The sequence below is a fragment of the Macrobrachium nipponense genome, chromosome 38 (genome assembly GCF_015104395.2).
Source record: "Macrobrachium nipponense isolate FS-2020 chromosome 38, ASM1510439v2, whole genome shotgun sequence".
Taxonomy (NCBI): Eukaryota; Metazoa; Arthropoda; class Malacostraca; order Decapoda; family Palaemonidae; genus Macrobrachium; species Macrobrachium nipponense.
This window is the reverse complement of record NC_061098.1, coordinates 18,907,809-18,926,509: the sequence shown is the minus strand read 5'-3', so window position 1 is coordinate 18,926,509 and position 18,701 is coordinate 18,907,809. Positions and strand designations below refer to the sequence as shown.

The 18,701-nt window shown below is 36.8% G+C and overlaps 1 protein-coding gene across 7 annotated transcripts in view; it reads right to left on the bottom strand.

Annotated features, from left to right (window-relative positions):
• Positions 1 to 18,701, bottom strand: part of LOC135209693 (carboxyl-terminal PDZ ligand of neuronal nitric oxide synthase protein-like) — a 489,466-nt gene that overhangs the window by 413,392 nt on the left and 57,373 nt on the right. The gene's annotated exons all lie outside the window — the stretch shown is intronic.

Here is an 18,701-nt window from a genome sequence, read left to right as displayed (position 1 = left end):
TGGAAAGGATATTAAAATGAAGGTGGAAAGTAGAAAGTGACAGACAGATAAAAGTACTGGAAAGCAAGGCCCTCATATCGCAGAAGCGTGAGAGGAATATATGGCGCAGTGTGTAGTACTTCTAAACACATGCACGTGTAATCATGATAGTCATCGGTCCTTTCAAACAAACCGGATTGAAAAAGGCTATTTTACAGATTCATACTTTCGTTAGGACGTTAGGTTAACCTTGGTTGCTAAAGGTATATACATGACACGCACAAACAAGTGCTAAACTCTATATACAATGGCATAATGACATCGCCACTTAATTATAAAAATAAGCGATACCAGTTATCATTTATTCAGGCATACTTCGACCAAAGACGTTCCTATATACAAAGAAATGACAAATATATATACCTAGAAACTATTCAAGTCCAGCATACGTATCGGTAGCATGTTTCATCTGTACCCAAGTACCCAAAACGTCAGGTTCCGTCGAACGCGGGTCCTACCCACGAAAAACCAACCACAAAGCCCCAAAATGCCCTCCACAACTTTCCCTCTATGATGCACCAACACGCTACACTACAAACCCTTCCGTGCCCACAAATGCCCCGGTGTATACCCTTTAATTAAATGCCAGCTGAAGCCAAGTTTATTCCATGGACTAGTTCTTCTTCTCCTCCTCCACTACAACCCGCATCCGAGAGAATTGTTATGCTACAGCGACCTCCCTTAAGGTACTGTTAATTCCTCCGTATACTTTCTCTTCTTGCCTTTCTTCACTTTCTCGCCGATGCACTGCATCACCAACAAAGCCTCCTCTCACCTCTCGAACCCCTCCCCCCAACTCGGCAATGACCCCCTACTTCCCTTTTTCAACGGCCCTCCCCCACCCCACCCCATCCATCGCTCGACTTTTGCTTGTAATAACTCCATCCTACCTTTATAAATCGCCCCCCGTCCTGCATCTCTTGAAAACCACTATGAATTCCCTTTCCTTTCCCATTTCTAAGAAACCATCTTTCTAACCGAAATTCTTCCCTTGTCTCAATCAATGTCCAACATTCTCCCCCTTCCCCCTCTCCCCTCCCACCTTTGTGAACGCTCCACCCACTGCAACTCCTCTCAAGACCCCCCTCCTCATCATCCTCCTCCTTCCCATCCCAAGGAAGCGAGAAACTTTACGCTGAAAAGCAACTTCTCATTACGGAAGAGTTCTGTTATGCGCTGCAGTCACGGTTCAAAGGGCTGTTTTGATGGATGCCTTCCGCCTGATGAAGGCAAACGTTGTTGCTTGCTTCTAACGTTCATGAAGCTTGCAGGAAGAAAATAATTGTCTAACGTTTTAGCGCTGGCTCATTCCGAGGACGACGACGCTCTGAGCCGGGTGGGTGGGAAGGAGTGATTGTAGTATTCTGGCCGCTGACCTACATTGCCTAGAAATACAGGGACGAGCGAAGAAATACAATTTTGATCATTTTCTACTGAAGATACACTGTCCGAGAAATGGATTTGCTAAGGTTCTGAACTTACATTTTTTTACATTTTTTATCCTTTTCTATTAAAGACAGTATCCAGTGCAAGATTTGCTAAGGTTCTGAACTTACACTTTAAATTTTGATCATTTTCTATTCAAGATACACTGTCCAATACAAGATTTGCTAAGGTTCTGAAATTACACTTTTCAAATTTTCGTCATTTTCTATTAAAGATAATATCCGAGAAAAGATTTGCTAAGGCTCTGAACTAACACTTTTTAAATTTTTATCGTTTTCTATTCAAGATACACTGTCCAAGAAAAGATTTGCTAAGGTTCTGAACTTACACTTTTTTTCATTCTTATAATTTTTTACCAAAGATAGTGTCCAAGACAAGATTTGCTAAGGTTCTATACTTACACTTTTTAAATTTTTATCATTTTCTATTAAAGATACTGTACAAGACAAGATTTGCTAAGGTGCTGAACTTACACTTTTTAAATTTTTATCATTTTCTAGTAAAGATACACCTGTCCGAGAAAAGATTTGCTAAGGTTCTGACCTTACACTTTTTATTGACGGTTTTTTTTATAGGTCCGACAAAATTAATATTGACCGAAATATGTTGTTTACCGCTGTCATCTCTCTCTTTTTCAGAGCAGTCTAATACTCAGTACATAAAAAAGAAAAAACGTCAAATCTTGCTCCAGTATGAAAGCTTTTTCGTGAATCCTTTGCCAGCAATTGATTAGTTGGCATCATCTCCAGCTTCCCCTCTTCCAATACCCTCTCTCTAAAACAACATTTCACCAGGACGAAAAACATAAAAGAAAGAAGAAAAGTCTACCTACAAAAGAGCAGGGAAGAAACAAAACCATTTATCTCGATAAAAACAAGTTTATCTAGAGATGAGCATGACAGATAATTAGAACATCCACGACCTACCCACTTTCAAGGGACCCAAACATCAAAAAGGGGACGAGACCAGATAAAAAATTTGATGGTGGATGTGGAAGTGTTGGGGAAGAGGAGGATGTGACACTTGTTGGGGAAGAGGAGAATGTGACACTAACATGAAAGTGTTGGGGAAGAGGAGAATGTGACACTAACATGAAAGTGTTGGGGAAGAGGAGGATGTGACACTTGTTGGGGAAGAGGAGAATGTGACACTAACATGAAAGTGTTGGGGAAGAGGAGGATGTGACACTTGTTGGGGAAGAGGAGAATGTGACACTAACATGCAAGTGTTAGAGAAGAAGAGGATGTGACACTAACACAAAAGTGTTGGAGAAGAAGAGGATGTGACACTAACACAAAAGTGTTGGAGAAGAAGAGGATGTGACACTAACACAAAAGTGTTGGAGAAGAAGAGGATGTGACACTAACACATAAGTGTTGGGGAAGAGGAAGGTGCGACACTTAAATGTGTTGGGGAAGAGAGGACACAAACATAGAGACTAAAAGTGGAACACTGACACTGGTCAAGTAATTCGCATCCAAAAATACGTCTGCATAGAAAACAGTGAGAATTCATCTACAATCAAATTTCCATTCAACTCTGACATTTTACAAAAGAAAACACAGAAGGAAACATTTTGAAATCGTCACTACAAACACTGAAAATTCTGAAACACTGAACATTTTGAAATCGTCACTACAAACCCATCATCACAAACGCAATCACAACCATCGCAGCCCGAAATTAGACCCAATCACGTCGACCGGGAAATGCAACGATATATCATTTATTATTTATAACGGTGATAATTATTTGGTATGACTGTTTTCGGACCTCAGAGACATCGTACTGAACGTACCCTTCGCTGTTCATTTTCTCCGGACGCAACTTTCGGATCAGAGACTTCTCGGTATGTGATGTCTTGCGTCTAATCATATTCAGTCGGAGAGAGAAAAAATATAAAAAAATAAAATCAATTCCTAGCGATGAGGAAGCTGAAATATAGAGGTGTACGCGAAAACTGAAGTGCAAACCCACAGGTATACATGTAAACATTCAGAGCAATTCTGAATGATAAAAAAATATTCATAATTACATCTACAGGATATTCAAAAGCTTATCATCTTTCCACAGTCAATTAAACAGCCACACAACAGGGAAAATACGAAATGACACACAGGTACGAATGCAAATATTCTCTGTAATTCTCAAAAATAAAAATATTTTTATATTTACATCTACAGTGTACTCTCAAACGCTTATTGCCTTTCCACCGAGAACCAAAATAACCTCAAAATAGAAAAATTAAGAAAAAGAAGACAATAAAAATAGAAACATAAAATAAACCAAAAATCTCACATTAGAACGAAAAAAAAAAATGAATTTTCTAATGCCTCACAAAGAACCTCGATTCAAATAAAGTCATTTCACAATGACTTACGATGAAATTAAAAATCTGGAAAAAAAAAAGATTCCTACTTAATGAAACAGAGAATGTACATTGTTCCAGCTGGCTGGAAGATTTTTTTTTTTATCGCGATACTTTCCAGTTACTGAGCACAGCAGAGAAAAGGGAAACAGAGGAGTTAACTGTGTTAAACGGGAGATGATAGCGTAAGAGAGAGAGAGAGAGAGAGAGAGAGAGAGAGAGGAAAGAGAGGAGAGATGAGAGAGACGAGAGAGAGAGCGCCCCGAGAGAGAGGAGAGAGGAGAGAAGAAGAACGTTTTCTCTTTTATACTGGGTACAGAATAGCACACCTACACTTGAACATTTTCCATTTTTTGGAGGGCGATTGTATCTTGTAGTGAAGTGCAGCTCAGGGAACGAACTCATACACTGCAATTAACTCTGTTTGCAAAGGGAAATTCGCGTTAGCGGAATCTTTTTTTTTTTATAGAGTTTGGAGATAATGCTTCATCTCGTTGCTTTCAGTTAACCCAGGAACAAAATACAAAAACTAATTATATTATTATATATATATATATATATATATATATATATATATATATATATATATATACTATATACATACATAGTGCGTGTTTATGCATTGGTGTAAAGATATCACCGTGTTAACAATAGTAACAAGGTAGTCGATAATCTTTATAACTTTCTCTCTCTCTCTCTCTCTCTCTCTCTCTCTCTCTCTCTCTCTCTCTCTCTCTCTCTCTCCACACCCACAAACACAAACACACACACATATAAGTATAAATGCATATATATACATACACATACACATATACATTTATATATAAACGTGTGCGTATGCAAATACATACACCAGTACCATATACGCATCAAGATATGAATTCGCAATATCGAACACTGACACACTTTTAGAAAACTTGAAATGTGAACGTCCAAAAACACAATCAACGGCAACTAAGAAGTAGTGTCGTATACCGAGAGAAAAGCAGAATAAACATTGCAGCGTAATCTGATTTCATTCAGATAAGACCATTGTGTTCCATTCACATCACATTAGAGGCAAAACACTGGAAAGTAAAAGTTTCTTATCGGAAATTTCCTACACACACACAACACACAGAGAGAGAGCGAGAGAGAGAGTAGAGAGAGATCGAGATGAGAGGGCGAAGGAGAGGATGGAGGAGAGAGAAGCGTATTCGCTTACAGGTATTTAAAGAAAGAAGAGCAATCAGGAACAAAATAAACGATTTATTGAATGCCGAAATGGGATTTATTGCATCAAATAAGAAAAATAAAACAAAACACATCCAAAAACATGATTAAAATAAAATTCTATATATATATATATATATATTATATATATATATATATATATATATATATATATATATATCTATATATATATATCATATATATTATATTATATAAGCGAATACCACAGGAAAATGATAGTCAGGAAATCCAAGCGCTTTCGTCTTTTACTAAGACCATTGTCAGGGAGCTAATGAAATACAATTGGAGGAGAAAGGTCTCAGGTACAAAAACAAGATCAAGAATACCAGATGGTTAAGTTGTCAAAAGGGTAAAAAAATTAAAAGAGATAATCCAGGATTATCGAATAAATCACACGGTCACAAACCTAACCGAAATTACAAAGTACCTTACAGTCCAAAACATGTAAAAACCTGAATATATTAATTTTGTTGCTTTATATTTATCTACAACTTTTTCCATAATGAAAGCATCAAGTTTAAATAAACCAAGACTTAAATTTAGAAACATTTCTATTATTTGGACTTGATGAAACAAGATTCAATGATATTCCTTTTAACTGTGTCATTACATGGGATTAAGGCTCTTGCTTGACTCCAGTTAATAGAATGGTCTAAATCTCTCATATGTACGAATAGTGCATTCGATATTTGCCCAGTTCTCACAGAATATTGATGTTGTTTGAGACGTTGTGAAAGAGATTTACCGGGTTTGTCCGTAATAGACTTTATCACCACTGGATTATCTCTTTAATTTTTACCCTTTTGACATTTAAACCATCTGGTATCTTGATCCTTGTTTTGTACCTGAGGACCTGTCTCTCCAATGTATTTCATTAGCTCCCTGACCAATGTCTAGTAAAGACGAAAGGCTGGATTTCTGGACTAATCATTTCTGTGGTATCGCTTCATTTATGAAAGTCACGTGCATTACAGTGACTTTTTTAAGCAAATACGGCTATTATATTATATATATATAATATATTATTATAAATATATATAATATATATATATATATAATTATATATAAATTAGTTATATATATTACTGGTAAAAAATTTCTGTAAATAAACGCAAAAAAATATAGAAAGTAAGTACTATATTTCAGACTTCTGTCTCTCTTCAGTAGGGTATATATATATATGTATATACAGTATATATAATATATATATATAAGATATATATATACTATATATATATAATATATATACATATATATATTATAGATATATATATTATCCATATAATAAAATATATATATATAATATATATAAATATATAAAATATATACTATATAATATATGTATATATAATATATTATATATAAAATATAGATACAATATATATAGATATCACATAATATATATATAATATATATATAATATATATATATATATATAATATTATATGTTGTGTGTGTGTGTGTATGAAACAAACTTTCAACAGTGCTATCTGCTATCGAAGGAAAAATATCCACTCTACGAAACCACCATCTACCTACCATAGCCGAAAGAAACATCCATTAGATAAGCACGGCCTCTCTCACGTCTCTCTCTCTCTCCCTCCTCTCTCTCTCTCTCTCTCAGAGACTTTTTCATCAGGCCGGAAGTCACGCTCTCCGCTCTCTCTCTCACTTCTACATCTGGTTTCCCTCCAAGAATTCGGCATGAAACAAACCACTTTGGACGACAAAATGGATTAAGCGAGCCTTCTATAGACAATTTACAGACAGACACACACATACACAGCGTATTCTATTATGTTCGGTGTTGTGCCTTCAAGGCCCTCAATTTCATTTAACGAAATTTTGCTTTGTTACTTTTGACATATATTACTTACTTCACTCTTTACTTAGATATTTTGGTATTATGGTTTTTGTACTTTATATAAAAAGACATAGTCACATATAACATACCCTATATATATATATATATATATATATATATATATATATATATATATATATATATATATACATAACACACACACACACGCGTCTATCCAACGGATCTTGCTTTGTGAGCTGAAATAAAAAAGCATGTAATAGACACGTACACACAGTGGACTTCAGTCAGGCAAAAAGCCTACTACATCCCTCAAGAGAATGTAAACATCTCCTCTCCTTTGGAACCACTGCCCTTCATGGCGGAAAAAAGAAAGGAGAGAGAAAAAAAGCTGTCAATAACAAATAGACAAACGATCAACACCATGCGCACGTACGGATGGATGTCCGTGGACGCGCCACAGTGTGCGTTTTGAGAGAGAGAGAGAGAGAGAGAGAGAGAGAGAGAGAGAGAGAGAGAAGAGTTACAAGGATTAGGATGTCTCAAAGACTTATGAGTCCATCCGAGGAGACATCAGAAGAAGAAGAAGAAGAAGAAGAGAGAGAGAGAGAGAAAGAGAGAGAGAGAAGAGAGCTGAGAGAGAGAGAGAGAGAAAGAGCAGAACGTAATATTCTGTCCCTTTAAACCCTCACTATGATTAACAGCAAGACCTCTGAGATCAAACAGATAATTAACAAGCGAAAGCGATGGCACTCATCGGGTTCTACAATATACCCATCGCTTATGTGATCAAGAACTGACAAAAGAAAAAAAAAGAGGATCCGTTTGAAGAGGTGGAAGGTGAGACATTCGATCAGAAACTTTGAAAGGGGGAAGTTTTCCTCGTTGTTTGTCAACGAGATGGAAGAGGGGAAGTCATCCTCGGCTGCTGCTGCTGCTGCTGCTGCTGCTGTAGTAGTATAGATGCGACGACAAAGTCAAGGACTTCGCCCTCGAGGGTCTTTCCTCGGTCGGGAGAGGGAGAATTCAATTAGAGATTTTAAATTGAGCGTGGAGCCAGGATGACTTTGTGAGTGGCTCATGTTGTTGTTGTTGTTGTTGTTGTTCTTGGGTGCCGTTCTCTTCCGAAAAGAATGCAAAGGGAATGATGTGGAGGGGGCGAGAAATTATATACTAGACAAATACCCATCTTCAATTACGTGAATAAATAGAGAATGAAGTGGATGCTTAACTTTACTGTTCCTTTTGTTTCCAGTCTAGCCGTTTTCTTGTTATGGAATTATATTTACGCATAAATAAGGCGACAATAACGTGTGTGTATGTATATATATATATATATATATATATATATATATATATATAATATATTATTATATATATATATTGCTGATGGAAGGCGTTAGATAATATACTATACCAAAGTTTTGTTCTTTTAGACAATACTTTGATGTAAATCATGAGAGAGAGAGAGAGAGAGAGAGAGAGAGAGAGAGAGAGAGAGAGGAGAGAGAGAGAGAGCATTAATACCCCAATTATCTATCGTATTTGACATCTCACGTAAAACCGAAAAGTACACACACAGTCCCTGAACTACCATTTGCCGCTTGGTGTTCAACGTGCGTAAACCTCACTAACCAGCCTCGCTCGAACAGGTACTAACTGGGCCAGATAATCAATTCAAGATCCTGATGGGAATTTATGAAGTCTACGGCAAGGGAAGAGTCGAGGGGAAAAAGCAAAGATGAAAAGAAAGGAGCTCTAGTTCGAAGGAACTCATTGTTGTGAGAATTCTCCCTTGGGAGTCCCGAAAAATCACAATGAATGAAGGAATAAAATCCACGACCCAATAATAAGACTGAAAATTCACAAGTGAATGCGGATAAAAACTCACGGAACATAACAATGACTTGAAAAATCACAATGAATGAGGATAAAATCACGACACATAATGACTTTGAAAATCACAATGAATGAGGATAAAATCACGACACATAATGACGTTAAAAGAGGGTCTTTGAAAGTCAATAATAAAGAGGTCACAACCCGCCGAAGATTATGGCTAACTTTAACCGTGAATGAAATCAAAACTACTGAGGTTAGAAGGCGGCAATTTTGGTACGTTTGAAGATTAGAAGGTGGAAGATCAACATACCAATTTGCAGCCCTCTAGCCGCAGTGGTTTTTAAGATCTGTGGGCGCAGGAAAAGTGCGGACGGACAGACAAATAGCCATCTCAATATTCTCATTTTACAGAGAACTCAAAAAGGTATACAAAGGGACAAGTGTCTTTCTCCATTGAACAAGACCTGAGACTTGAAAGGTTTAAACTTACTAAAGAATAGCATTTACCTGTTTATTTGTTTAATTTTTGTGTGAATAAAAAAAAAAAGTCTAGAAAGAGAATTCCAAATCAAGTGACCGGAAAAAGGTCTCCATATATTTCCATACATATGACATTCACATACACAGTATGCGCATTTGAAATATTTATCGATGTACCATGAAATTACCTAGGCCTAATCGCTTCACATAGTATATTACCCACTATTTTTTGTCGGCGTTTACCTGCCTGAGAGAGAGAGAGAGAGAGAGAGAGAGAGAGAGAGAGAGAGAGAGAGAGAGAGAGAGAGATTCCTCAGTATCAAACAAGTACAAACCACAAAGACTTCATTCTTCCTAAGGACCCCTGCTTCTTGTGTTAATAATAATAATAATAATAATAATAATAATAATAATAATAATAATAATAATAATAATAATACCTTGTAAAAACACTTATCTTGAACATGAAACCTGAAATCTTGAAGCCTAGTACGAAAACAACAGTTCTGGCCACAAATATAAATAAAATAAAAATATAAGATAATAATTTTCTAGACGTACGCCTATAACGCCGACACACAGACTGACGTGACCTTTCCCATTTTCCAGGTATTTACGGTAACAACCGTAGGCCTACCTGTATAAAAGGCTAAAGGATACGGATAGGGGGGAGGCACCCATGACATGACGATCCAAGAAACAAGAAATGTGTGAATTAGTAAATAATGACTCAGGTCCACAGGTAACAGATTCTGTGTTGACACTGGATGCGCTATTATAACCTTGGAAAAAGGTTACTTTATCACTCAAGTCAACCAGCATTTTTGTTGGTAAGCTAGTCGACATATAATATTTCTGGAAATTCTCACTGAAATTCAGTTGAAAGGACAAAGGGAGAGTTTTCTGTACAGCGTATATTGCTATATGAAGTTCTCAGCTAGGGCCCCATGAAATTCTCAGCCGTAGAACATGAAACTTTCAACCACGGCCCGGTGGTGGCCTGTGGTGTTGGCACCTAAGCGATGCCAGAAGCACTATCATGAACCTTAAATAACATAAAAACTACAAAGGCTAGGGGGCTGTAATTTGGTATGTTTGATGATTGGAGGATGGATGTTCAACATAGCAATTTGCAGCTGTCTAGCCTCGGTAGTTTTTAAGATCCGCGGACAAACAGACAAACAGCCTTTCAATAGTTTTCTTTTACAGACAAATATAAATCACCATTGGGCTCCAGGATGTTATCAGGATACTGAGAAAAATGTGAATTACGTTTGCTGACAGGAACACGCTGTAAATGGTCTTCTTTTTATCAGTCTTGCATAGTATGTACGTGTGCGTAAGTGTATAAGTGGTGTGTAATATATATATATATATATATATATATATATATATATATATATATATATATATATATATATATATATGAAATGAATAGGAAAATAAATACCCACAGGGGTAAAAGCTTGAAAAAAAAATAGCGCACGAATATGATTATATTATTGGACTGGTTAAACATTAATCTCATTATCCTTTGAAATACAAGACTCTCCCTTCGGATTTAGTCATTCATTATTCACTGAGAATTATTAGATTTCGTGATGTAGATCCAACGTATCACTGAATAAAATGAAGTTCCCAATAAATTATTCAAAAGCCGCATATTTACCTTCATTCTCTGACAAAAAAAATGACATATAACTTGAGAAAACAAATGATTATACCAACTATTAAATTTCCTATAGGTTGGGGGAAGGGGGAGGGGGAAGGGCATTATTCTCCGAAGACAAACACGATGATTAGATTTTCATATTAAATGATTCGGGAATATGGGAGATAGGGAACGACCTGACTGGGAAGGAATTTTTTCCACAAACTACGAACATGAATGAAATTGAATTAAAGAGTTGGGAACCAATACAGCTCATTTCAAGATTAGTTAGAAGCCAGACTATGAGGGAGAAAGCAGGAAGCAAATCAAACTCCAATGAACCAAGGCATCATACACTGAACAAATTTAGGTACGATTGAGGGACCATAATTTGATCAAACTTATACAAGAGTAAAACAACGTAATGAACCTAATTATTACGAACCGTTTTTTTATTCAAATGAAAAGATTAAAAATAATGCAGTGCAATTAAATGTATTATTTAGGCCAAAGGCCAAGCACTGGGACCTAGAAGGTCATTCAGGACCGAAAAGGAAAGTTAAGAGTATACTGGTTTGAAAGTGTAACAGGAGGAAAACCTCGAAGTTGCAAGATAGCAGAAAAAGAATGTTTTCTTAGCCAAAGAAGACAGAAGAGAAACACCAACCAAACACCCTCTCTCTCTCTCTCTCTCTCTCTCTCTCTCTCTCTCTCTCTCTCTCTCTCAACTTTCTTTGCTTCTTTATATATCTATTTCAGCCAGTCATTTTCTTCACAATTTCTTAGCCAAAGAAAGCAAAAAAGAAACATGTTCTGTGTGTGTGTGTGTGTGTGTGTGTGTGTGTTAGGGTGTGTGTGCTTACAAATGCCTCCATGTACTACAAAAGGGAGGTAAGTCCCTCGATCCCCGACCCATTAGAAGATGAATCGACGACTTTCCCAACTCACGACACCGAAGGGGAACCGACATGACATTTCCGAATCTGAGCTTTCCCCTGAAGGGGGGAGAAAAAGTCCAAGACTTGAACGAGTGACTGTTTGCGGTCGTAACTCAAGAAGTTAATCTCCTATGACAAGAGGAAGAACATTTATAATAATTTGCTCAGTGCATATATCAGTGGGGAGAAACATATGACACGTGACGTCACACATCGCTGTAATGTCATTTTATTTATCTATTTATTTGCTTATTTATTTACACAAACACACATACATACAGGTATTATAATGTCGATTGACCGGAAGTTCAATTTAATGGTGAGAGAGAGAGAGAGAGAGAGAGAGAGAGAGAGAGAGAGAGAGAGAGAGAGAGAGCTACAACACGGGCCCTGTGTTCACTGCTCCGTCAAAAATGTATTCCATCAGAACGGAAGGCCTTGCAAGGAGGTAATCCTCATCCCATCGGGATATTCATAAGATATTCATGAAAGTCTCTCTCTCTCTCTCTCTCTCTCTCTCTCTCTCTCTCTCTCTCTCTCTCTCTCTCATGCCAAGTAAAAAAAAAAAGGCAGAAGTTTGACATTAAGTTATTCAATAAGTAAATCCTGTATCAATTCAGGAAACCAGACGCGTTACATTAGAAGTCCAGCGTGTCACAGCGCATAATCCCAATCACGATGATCAATAGCCGTGAAACCGAAGGTAAGAACACAGCACAACCGCACGATTGCAATCTGCAAGGTCATCATCACTACACAGGGGAAGACGGAGAGAACAGGAGACGTTTTCTATCGCCAGGATGATGCGGCTCTTCCGAGAAATGTCAAAAAACGAAGGCGGAACTCTTGGATCGACAGTAAACACCTCTCTCTCTCTCTCTCTCTCTCTCTCTCTCTCATTCTTCCACCCGTTTGTGTACTTCAAAAACAAATATGGCAAAACAATATCCAATTCCCCCCCCCCGCCCCCCCCTCTCTCTCTTACACGATTCCCCTAAGTCCCCCCCCCTCCCATCCTCTCTCCCCTCTTCCCCACCACTCCCCCCCCCCCTCTCCCTCTCTCTCTTCTCTCTCTCTCTCTCTCTCTCTCTCTCTCTCTTCTTCCCACCCGTTTGTACTCAAAACATATGCAACATATATCCCCCCCTCTCTCTCTCTCTCTCTCTCTCTCTCTCTCTCTCTCGGCTCTCTCTCTCTTCCCCAGACCGTTTGTACTCAAACATATGCAGCATACCTCTCTCTCTCTCTCTCTCTCTCTCTCTCTCTCTCTCTCTCTCTCTGCTTGCACACAAGCATGAGCAATATATATCCGCCTCTCTCTCTCCTCCCCACCTGTTTGCGCTCAAGGTATGCAAGCACAAGAGAGATAGAGGGAGGATTCCCCTTCTCTCTCTTCTGCTTGCACACAAGCATGTGCAGTCTCTCTCTCTCTCTCTCCTCTCTCTCTCTCTCTCTCTCTCTCTCTCTCAAACGCATACCATATACGTACACACACACAAAATAAAATAAAATAAAATAATAATTATAATAATAAAGAAGTATATAATGCAATAGTTAAACTGATATTTGTCTCTCGAAAAAAATAATAAAGATGTATATAATCCAATATTTTAACTGATATTTCATAAATAAAACAAGACAACTCTTGTTGCCTTCTTGTCCTGAATTATCCTAATAACATTTTCGAACCGATATTTCATGAATAAAACAAGACAACTCTTGTTGCCTCCTTGTCCTGAATTATCCTAACAACATTTCCAAACACCTACCAAGAATCCTCAGGATCAGTAGCACGGCAACGCCCTCTTCATATAATGTCATTCACCTCAATCTACCGCGCGTCCTCACGCTTCCTGCCCTTCCAATTCTTTCGTTCCAGAAATTTGATAGTCCAGGCACCCCGGCAATTGCAGTCAGTGTCCCAACCCTTCTATCTCCCAGACTTGCAGAATTATAAAGTCAGTATAAAGAATGTACGGAACTGTTATAACACCAAGAGAAACAAGACACTGTAAGACCACGTTCAGACGAGGAATGGAACGTTTCCATATACTGAATAATAATTGTCTTGAATGTTTCAAAAATAAAGGAACAATCGCTACTTCATGAACAGCGTTTCACATTTTAATCAATCATAAATGCACTTATGTCTCCAATGTTCACTTTTCTTTCCCCCAACGAGCTCTAGATTAAGCGTCGTGTACTGAGCTTTCGGCTCATTACACGACGCTCTTCCGCTCCTATCCTACAACAGGTTACTGGGGAAAAAGAACAGAGTTTGATAAAGATGTGACAGCCACTTTGAATATAAATTGATTTAAGAACACGCTGAAGGAGCTGTGAATTTTTTCATTCAATATATATATATAAAAAAAAAATAATAAATACTGGTGTTTTATTCTTCATATCTAAGTATTACGATATATTATTAAGAATAGAAAAACTTCGAAGGATTACTTCATGAAAGTTTGGTTTTATATTAATAAAGTAAACCTTTAAACATGGTGTTTGGTGTTCGAAGTTCGTTTATTTCCTGTTAAACTGTGAAACTCGCTTTTGAAAAACAGAAACTCATTATTAATTTTTTCATTTTAAAAAAACTGAACACTGAACATCATGTTACAATGTAATCGCTAAACCACAATAGGACATACATCTGTACTAATTTTTAAATAAAAAACCAAAAGCAGGAAAACAAAACCTGACAGACAGACAGACAGATAGATAGATAGATAGATAGATAGATAGACTAGATAGACATACTTCATCAACCTGCCCTCGAGCCGAGCGCCCCTCTGGGCAAAATCATATAACCGGTATATCCAGGATTTGTCCGTCTTCCAGATCTCCCACTTAGCATCTCCCTTTCTTTTGGTTTTCTGTCCGTCAGCACTTTTCCCGTCCGCCCTCAAATCTTGAAAATGACTGAGGATAGGAGGCTGCAAATTGGTATGTTGATCATCCACCCCCAAATCATCAAACATACCAAACTGTAGCCCTCTAGCCTCAGTAGTTTTTTTTTTTTTTTTTTTATTGAATTTGAGGTCATAATAAACCATGATCTGTGCAACAGGCCACCACCGGGGCTTAGCTGAAAGTTTCACGGGCCGCAGCTGAGAGTTTCACACAGTATTATACCCTGTGCGCTTGTTTTTCCTCAATGAAGCGAAGTGAATTCCTGTTATTTGATAAAAGTACGTAAAATTTGTATACACATTTTTTACTCTTTACATTTTGATTTTTACTTTTAGACATTTTATTTATTCTTTATTTTTCTTTATCTTATATCTTTTAATAAGCACGAACAATGAAAGCAATGACTTTACTTTGTATTTAAATTTTCATAAGAAAATAAAACGAAAAGTGCTTCACCGCTAAGTGAATTCCGTGTTATTTGATAAAAGAAAGTAAAATGTTTACAAATCCCACGATTAATAGTAGGTACTACTCCCTAGAAAAGTCATGAACTCCCATCCATAACGCCGCCGCCCAACAAACACTGCCAGAAGGTCTGCCCCTTCAAAAGAACACAGCGGAATATGGCAGAGGGGCTATTTACATCTTCTAAGGAACACCACTTCGGCCTACCCAGGCCAGACGAGGCGGGAGACCAGGGGATAGTTGGGGAAAGGGGGAAGGGGGGGGGGGGGGAGGTAGAATGTTGTACAGACCTCCTTCCGTCGGGAGGAAAACCTGAGCCAAGATGAAGTAGACTAGATGGTGTGATTCAGCCAAAACATAAATAGATGGAAGAAGAAGAAGAAGAAAAAAACACTGCCAGTTGACGGTTGGCGATAAAAACTGATTTATATATTTTGCAAACCTTTTTTTTTTTTTGGCCGGCGTTGGTTTCAATTAGTAAAATATGGCATGAATGACTAGATAATATTGGATGGTTATTTCTGTTAGAAAAAAACAAAATACACACAAACATACGCCCACATACACGTTCTTGATTTATATATTTTGCAAACCCTTTTTTTCGGCTGACGTTGGTTTCATTTAGTAAAATATGGTATGAATTACTAGATAATCTAGGATGGTTATTTCTGTTTGCAAAAGCAAAATACGCACATACACACACACACACACATACACACACAAACACCCGATGTACCTCGTGGCCTAACCAAATTATCGCAGTCAACAAGATAATTAAGTTTATAAAAAAAAATTAAATTACTGGTTGTACTGAGGGAAACTAGTAACATTTTATGTTTTGCTTTAATAAAATGAAAGGCTTCGTATCAGTTTGAAATTATAACTTCACCTTTACCGAATATAAAGCTTCTTTCCGTTTACACTAAATAAAAAGATTAAATTTTCTATAAGGTTAAAAATTAATAGGAAATGCATCACTCTTTTTTGAACACAATATTTCAACAAACCAAATGTGCGCATTGAGAGAAAACTAAAAATTCTTTTAAATCAGTTCACTGAAAATATATCGTAACTTTTATTCCAAATATATCAGGCCTTCTGTAAAAAAAAATACTTTGGTTTAAAGTGACGAAATGTTACAGAAATTAGATTTCTTTAAAGAAAAAGTTTGGTTTAAAATGACGAAATGTCACAGAAATTTGATTTTTTTCTTTAAAGTAAAAATTTGGTTTGAAATGACAAAATGTTACAAAAATTAGATTTCTGTACAGGAAAAGTTTAGTTTAAAATTACGAAATGTTACAAAAATTAGATTTCTTAAAGTTTGGTTTAAATTGACGAAATGTTACAGAAATTATATTCTTTTAAAAGTTTGGTTTAAAATGACGAAATGTTACAGAAATAAGATTTATTTAAAGAAAAAGTTTGGTATAAAATGACGAAATGTTTAAAATGACGAAATGTTAGGGAAATCAGATTTTTTTAAAAGAAACGGTTTGGTTTAAAATAACGAAATGTTACAGATATTAGATTTTTTTTAAAGAAATAGGTTTAAAATGGCGAAACGTTACGGAAATTAGATTTCTTTAAAGGAAAAGTTTGGTTTAAAATGACCAAAATTTACAGGAGTTCTTTTTTTTTTCTTCTTTTTAAAGAAAATGTTAGTTTATCCTGTAGTGTTTTCCTGAGGGTTTAGTAACCCCAAAACGTAATCCCGGTGACGACACCTGGGATTCCGGGCGGCCGGACGTTACACAAAATGACAAAGCCAATGAATCATGCATCCTCAGTTTTAAGCAAACAGAACGTTACCCCTCTCTCTCTCTCTCTCTCTCTCTCTCTCTCTCGTCTCTCTCTCTCTCTCGGAAGAAAGTTTGTATCACGTTCGAAAGAAAGTTTAAACAAAATACCATCATCACAACAACTACAACAACCCCCCAGGTCCAAGCTCACTACAACTAACCCCCGCCCCGCTCATCTCTCTCTCTCTCTCTCTCTCTCTCTCTCTCTCTCTCTCTCTCTCTCTCTCTCTCTCTCTCTCTCTCTCTCTCTCAGATAAATCCGTTCTAAACAATTGGTATCCACGAACCATTTTTAAATACAGCTTCTATTCAGTTTTGTGTGTGTGTGTGTGTGTGTGTGTGTAGGACTCTCCCGTCAGTATCCTAAAGACAAGCCCTCACAAATGGGAGTGGTCCGGTAACGAACTAAGACTTCCTACAGATCTGACCTCTTACTGCATGAGAACCCTCTGGCCCCAAACACTCATTATCCTTGCAAACTTTATTATAGTTTAATAAAAGTTCCCCCATAGATATCACTTCCTTAATATAAAGCGAAAATATAAAAAGAAACCCTCTAAAATGTGATAGAAGGTTTAAGCTTGCTAGAGAGAGAGAGAGAGAGAGAGAGAGAGAGAGAGAGAGAGAGAGAGAGAGAGAGAGAGAGAGAGAGAGAGTCCCATGTACTGTTTGAACCTTTTCTTCAAGCAAAGATCTTTGTGAACATATTCAATGAATTGTAATTGTCTCTTGGCTGTGTTGAGAGAGAGAGAGAGAGAGAGAGAGAGAGAGAGAGAGAGAGAGAGAGAGAGAGAGAGACCCTTAATATCAAAATAAACCTGATAAACACAAATTCTTAACTTTTCTACGTTAACGATGGAAAACTTGGCACCTTTAATCTACTACATACACATCATGATACCCATAACCACCTTTGCCCTAAGCAACAGGAATCTGGCATATAATAGATAAAAACGACATTTTTTGACAACTGCAGTGCTAACATGCTTGCCACCTGAAAGTGGCGTCATTAGTGACAAGTTGACTGACGTATCTCGTTTCTTTCGTGAAGGCAAAGTCGCCGTGATGTATATATTGGATCATGCGTTATCCCTCAAAACTTACAGATTCAGGATTTTGTGATAAAAAGCAAATTTCTTCATATTTGGGAATTTGCTGTTTAAAATATCTAATAATGATGAGCAACAAACGCAGCCATTTACATGGTATTTTAGCCGCTTACTTTTTCTTCAATATTATGTAAATAAAGCAATCGTTCATTCAAAAACATAAATCATGATCTGACATTACTGAAGTTGTAATACGAGGCTACTTGTTTAAGTGGAGGAACAGAAGAAGAAGCAATAAATGCTATATATATATATATATATATATATATAATATCATAATTATTTATATATATAATATATATATATAATATCATTGATATATATATATATATATATATATATATATATTAATGATATTATATATGTGTGTGTGTGTGCGCGTGTTTCATGTCATCTATCAATAAAAGACACTAACGACATAGATTATGTAAAAATAAAATGTACCAACAATATATTTTTCATCTAGCAGTTAGTGCCTTTCAAACTGAAGATAAACTATAAACATAATACATAACAGGCAATGAAAGTACATTATGGAATAAATACTGGCTGCCACAGCGTTAGAGACATTAAAAACATCTTCAAATTTA